At 35.1% G+C, this 6,290-nt stretch overlaps 1 protein-coding gene across 1 annotated transcript in view; it reads right to left on the bottom strand.

Annotated features, from left to right (window-relative positions):
• The window catches only part of SEMA3E (semaphorin 3E), a 282,406-nt gene that overhangs the window by 161,313 nt on the left and 114,803 nt on the right, over positions 1–6,290 (bottom strand). The window lies entirely within an intron of this gene.

Genomic DNA, 6,290 nt, shown 5'->3' with positions numbered 1-6,290 from the left:
CAGAGAGCCAGTTTGTGAATGGATTGGATTATTTAATAACATTACCTTTCTGTGGAAGACGGATTATAAAAAAATGCCTTTGAGACGGTTTCTTAGCTTTGTAATTGTTGTTTTTTTCTAGTGGTCTTTGGAAGAGTATAGAAGCATTCCTTCTTTGATAATGTTGAATTTTTAAGTTTCAGGTGCCATGTGAAACCTTTAAGATTTTTCTCAAAGGTCTGAAAAGCTATTAGCCAGGATCATGGTATAATAAGACATAACATTTTCCTTAAAAAAAATTTAAGTGCATGGCAGAATTAAGAAGCTGTTGTACATTTATGATTTAATAAAATAATTCTAAGGGAAAAAAATTAATGCATTATCAAGTCAAGCACAAGTTTTGTCTTTGTATTCCAGTTGTCTGAGCAAAAATTATTTCTAATAAATAAATAATATATACAATCAAAAATTTGTTCATAATGTCTTTTTAAAAATGCATCAAAAATGCATCAAATCATTTAAAAATCTCATGAAAAAGAAACATTTTTCTTAATCAATAGTATGCTTTGTGTATTAATTTTAATAATATTTAATGATTCATGAACAATATAAACCAATAAAATTATCTTAGTACAAATATAATACAACTTTGAGCAAAAATTACATTTTGATTCATACTTAGCTAAGCTTGTCTTATAGGGCTTGTAAAAGTAGTCTTCTTTCCCCCTCAACAAAGAATTCATATTAGTGGATATGAAAATCCCCATTATTGCTAATATTTGGATGTGCATTAGAGGAAAGTATATTTCAATTCTTCTACTGTAGAAAAATAAAAGTGAATTTTTTTAAACAGCAAAATAAGAAGGGCAAATCTATTTCTAGAAAACCCAGACTCAAAATTTTGAAAGGTGAGAAATTTCTGATATTTCTTGGAATACTTAGTCAAGAAAAAAGAAATTCTAAATTGTTTCATTACTCACTAAGTTAGCAATTCTAGGAATTCAGAGAGCACATTTGTGCAGAAGAAACATTCCTAGAAGCAGGTGGTGTGTTTTATGAATTTAACCAGTCATCATTTACAGTATAGAATTGTGAGCTCTTAGGCTATTCAAGTGTGACATTTTTTTTGGGGGGGGGGGCGGCGCCCTGCTCACTGAGCCACAGGCACCACCCTTTTTTTTTTTTTTTTGGTTCTTTTTTTTTTATTATTAAATCATAGCTGTGTACATTGATATGATCATGGGGCATCATTCACTAGCTTTACAGACCGTTTACCAAGTTTTTTTTTTTGTAGAGACAGAGTCTCACTGTACCGCCCTCGGGTAGAGTGCCATGGCGTCACACGGCTCACAGCAACCTCCAGCTCTTGGGCTTAGGCGATTCTCTTGCCTCAGCCTCCCGAGCAGCTGGGACTACAGGCGCCCGCCACAACGCCCGGCTATTTTTTTGTTGCAGTTTGGCCGGGGCTGGGTCCGAACCCGCCACCCTCGGCACATGGGGCTGGCGCCCCACTCACTGAGCCACAGGCGCCGCCCTCAAGTGTGACATTTTTAAAACCTAGCTTTGAACAAAGTTATACATAATATTATTATTTTCCTTCTTTTAATTCTTAGATTTAATATTGTCTTTATCTCTCATTTAATTTTTTTTAATCTATGTAGTTTTCTATGTTCATATTTTGAATTCATCCCCAACGTGTCTAAATACCCTCTCAATATTTTTGGATGCATCAGATAGTCCACCAGTTTCATCGTCTTGAAGAATCTCTCCTGGAGCCTCTGCCCAGCAACATCATAGTGTGTCCTCCCGCTGTCTGTGCAGCTCTCCTCCTGAGAGCTCCCATCACTCTCATTCTGGAAATTCTTTTTACTCCTCCCTGACCTGAATCTTTTCTTCCTAGATCTCTTTCTTGGTTAACTGTTCTGTTTTGGTGAAGCACCTAGTCTTCACCAAAGGTGAAGGTCAACTATTTGCATCAAGGTCAACTATTTGAGAAATTGCATGTCTAAATGGTATTTATTCAATCCTCAAAGTCAATCAACTCTTGCATATAAAATTCTATTTTGGAAATCATTTCCCTAAGAAATTAGACAACATTTTCTGTTGCCTCTTGGATTCTAGGGTCAAAACTAGGAAGTACAAAGCAATTCTAATTCCCAAAAAGCATATAACCTGTTTATTTTACCTGAAACCTCACAAAGCCATCTATTTTCCCCTGGTTTTCTAAAATGTTCTGACGACCTATTTTGGTATGAATTTGTTTTCATCCATTGTACTGAGTCCTCTAAATCTGGAAATAAATCTCTTTAAGTACTAAAAAGCTTTTTTCAATGGCTTACCCGAGGCCTTCTCTCACATGTGCACTCCTTGCTCTTTAGGAAATGCCTAATGTTTTAAGTTCTGGGTTGGCCTTAAATTTTCTTATTTTCTCACATTTTTTTCTATCACGTTCCTCTTTTTCCCTAATTCCATAATAGTTCCTTAACTGTAATTTCCAAAATTTCTGCTGTGATTTTGATTCCTCTTCTCATATTTTTAAATTCAAAGAGCTTCTTAAATGTTCTGTTCCTTTTTTAAAATAGCAATTTGATCTTGTCTCATGAATGCAATATCTTCTCTGATCTTCATGAAGATCTTTTCTTTCTCCCAGAATAATTTTTCTTTCCTCCAAGTTCTTTTATATTTTTATCTATTTAATTAATTTATATATTTGGACAGAGTCATACTCTTCCACCCAGGCTAGAGTGTCATGAAACCAGCCTAGCTCACAGCAACCACAAATTCCTGGACTTACGTAAGTCTCCTGGTTTTTTTTTTTTTTTTTTTTTTTGAGTAGCTGGGAGTACAGACCAATACCATAATTTCCAGATAATTTTTCTGTTTTTAGTTGAGACTCTTGTTCAGGCTGGTCTCAAACTCCTGAGCTCAAGGGGTTCTCCTGCCTCAGCCTAGAGTGCTAAGATTATAGGCAGGAGGCACCACGCCTGGCCTATCTTATTTTTTATTTCCACATCCCATTTTAGAAGCTTTTTTCAGTTGTCTAGTGATTGTGGGTCGTATGTTAATGTTTAGTTTTTAAGAGGGGGCTTAAGAATGGAAGCTGCAAGCCAATGGATAGGACTTGTCAACTGTGAGCTTTGCTATAGAGATGGTTGGTAGGGGGTTTATTTTAATTATTCTTTTTTTTTTTTTTGACAAATCCCAGCATCCAACATTACTATGTTTTTTTAGACTTGTCAAATTTCTTCAAGAAAAATATTTCAGTTGTGTTCTTGGAGAGTCTCCAGCACTCGGAATCCTTAGGAGAAGGCTAGATGTTTCTCAACCACTGGAACTGGCATGAACTCAATGTGAAAGACTGTGTGCATTTCTTTCCAACTTTACATTCAGAGAGATTATGCTAATAATTTAAAATTGGGCCTGGTAGTAGTATTTACACTGTAGACATCATTAAATGCTATAAATCAAGGCTCTTTCTCCGCAGAGAGCTGGTCATTAACCATATATTAGAACACTGCTTGTCTGCATACTTAATATTTAATCTTTCACTTGATTCCATAGCTTTCAGTGCAAAAATACTCTGTCCTACTCCAGATTAAAAACTCCCATTCTTTTTAGGCATGGAAGAAGAGTGGAGTCAGACCGGGTGAGGTACAACTGAGAATGGCTTATTAAACAGGCTTCTAAATAAAGTTCTGGACGCAACCTTTACTCCCACCAACATAGGAGCTTAATGCTTCCAATTCCTGAAGTTTTGGAGGTGATTCTGTGAATGAATCAGCTTTTTTTTCTTGATTTCTACCTCTGTGGGCATAAGATTTGGCCCTCTTGGTCTTTCAAGTCAATTACACACATCCACATGCAATCCACTTTTAAATAAGTTGCTGTTGTTTTCTGCCTTTTTGTCTAGTGGTTTGTGCTTTTTAAATTCTTTATTGTAGTTTTAGGAGGATTTGGGGAACACAAAAATAAATACACATGTGTTATTAACTATCTTTATTGAACTGGGTTAAAATATGTCAGGGTCTGTGTAGCTTCATGTCATTACATCCTATGGATTAGCTCTGGCTATCTCCATGCTTGCGGGAGGTCAACTGTTATCCCCCCAAAAAGATATATTCAAGTCCTAACTCCAAGCTTGGGAATGTAATCTTCTTTGGAAATAGGGTCTTTGTAGGTGTAGTCAAAGTAAGATGAGGTCATACTGTTTTAGGGTAAACTTTTAGACAACCACTAGAATCCTTGTAAGGGAAGGGAAATGTGGACATAAAAACACAAGAAAGAAGACCAGGTCATGATAGTAGCAAAAAACAGAGTAACGTAGACAGCAGCCACCATAAGCTAGGTCGTGGCAGAAAGTTGCCTTCTCGTGATCATTCAGAGGGAACATAGCTCTAGGGACACACTAATTTTGTACTTCTAGCCTCAAGAACCATGAAAGAATAAACCTGTTGTTTTAATCCACTGTATACTTTGTTAAGGCAGCTGTAGGAAACCAATATCACCACCAGTAATCAACTTCCAAGGCATTGCTCTTTTGCAGAAGTAGGTGGGCAAACGAGGAGAAAGGAGACCAGGTAACTGGTCCTATGATAACCTTTTAATCATTAAGCCCTGATTTAATTAACAGCATGATGTTTAGGTCTCTGCTTCTACCTACATCTGCCCAATTGTCTTAGCTATTCAATGATATATGACCACATTCTACTACAAAAGTCTCAGACAAACATGCTCTAATATATTTGTACTTAAACGTTGGAAGCTCTGGGCAACACAAATACAATATAAGCTTGTTGGTTTAAGTATTTAATTTTGTTGTTGTTGCAGTTTGGCCAGGGCCAGGTTCGAACCTGCCACCTTTGGTATATGGGGCTGGTGCCCTACTCACTGAGCCACAGGCACCGTCCACGTATTTAATTTTTCATATTGAGAAAGCTAAATCACATTTGGTAGTAAAGGTCAATACTTTAAAAGATTTTTAGTTAGCATTTTCTAAGAGCTAAGCTAGCATTTTCATTATAAATTTTTCTCAGAATCAGATATATCATAAATATTTATTTACAGAAGACTTCTAATGAGTTAATATTTTTTGCCTTTGGTCATTTGTAATTTTGAGAGAAAATTACATAATTTGAGGCCAATAATATGAAACGTTTATATAGTGATTACATCTGAAACCTAAATTTTCTGCCTAAAGGATTTGAGTGTTTTAAAATATGAGAAGTTATAAACTAAGAAAAAGAATAAATTATAGTGAGGCAAAAGAGCTTTAAAGCAAAACAATTTATCATCAATACCCATGCACATGAGGAAAATGACTCCCAATATTTAAGTACTGAACTTATATAATAAATGCTTACATAGTTTTTATCAGAATTCTTACCACAATGCACCTTTAGTAAAATCGATCTGTGGTAAAGAGTCTTAAGCATTTCTAACTTGGGGAACTCAAAACTTGAAAATAAATATTGAAAGAGAGAGGAAAACCTTAACTATCAGACAACACAAGTACTGTTCTCTGTGTGTGTGTGTGTGTGTGTGTGTGGTGAAAATATACAAAATTCGTCTCATTCTTTGAAATTAGAGTCCCAACACAATATTATCCAGGATGGAATAGGAGTTGGACTGACTACATGAACTACTTAAGACTGGTTGGAATGTATCACAGACTGGTCCCTGGAAATGGCTGAAGTAGTAAACTAACTGTAAATTGTAAAGTATTATTATGAAAATCACAAAGCTTGGCATAGACAAATAATATTGCCAAACTTCCTATGTAACATCAATTCACTATTCATTTTCTTTTTTTTTTTTTTTGCAGTTTTTGGCCGGGGCTGGGTTTGAACCCAGCACCCTACTCCTTTGAGCCACAGGTGCCGCACCACTATTCATTTTCATATTAAACAGTCGCTCAATTATCTACACAGGCAAGAAAAGATAAGTAAAATCTAAGAATTAATTATCAAAGCTACTCCTGTCCAAATCTTTACTAGTTTCAACAATTTAACTACATTTATAAATTATGACTGATAAAATAAAATGTACTTAACATAAGGTTCTCAAGTTTATAAGGAAAGCATTAAAATATATGTTCAGAAAGATGGTATAAAAACAAAAAAGCATACAATAATATTCAAATAAAAGTAAAATGATTTATTAGTTTTCTCTCTCTTAAAACAGTCATCAGATTTTTTTATGAACTATTCAATAAAAGGTTCAAATATGTGAAAAATATGCTCAAGAGGAGAAGTAAATACTTTTTAGATAATGAAAGCATTATGTCTTTACAAAAATCTTCCAGACAAGGTCTG

Source organism: Nycticebus coucang, chromosome 11 (genome assembly GCF_027406575.1).
Source record: "Nycticebus coucang isolate mNycCou1 chromosome 11, mNycCou1.pri, whole genome shotgun sequence".
Classification (NCBI taxonomy): domain Eukaryota; kingdom Metazoa; phylum Chordata; class Mammalia; order Primates; family Lorisidae; genus Nycticebus; species Nycticebus coucang.
This window is presented reverse-complemented; position numbering and strand designations above follow the sequence as displayed.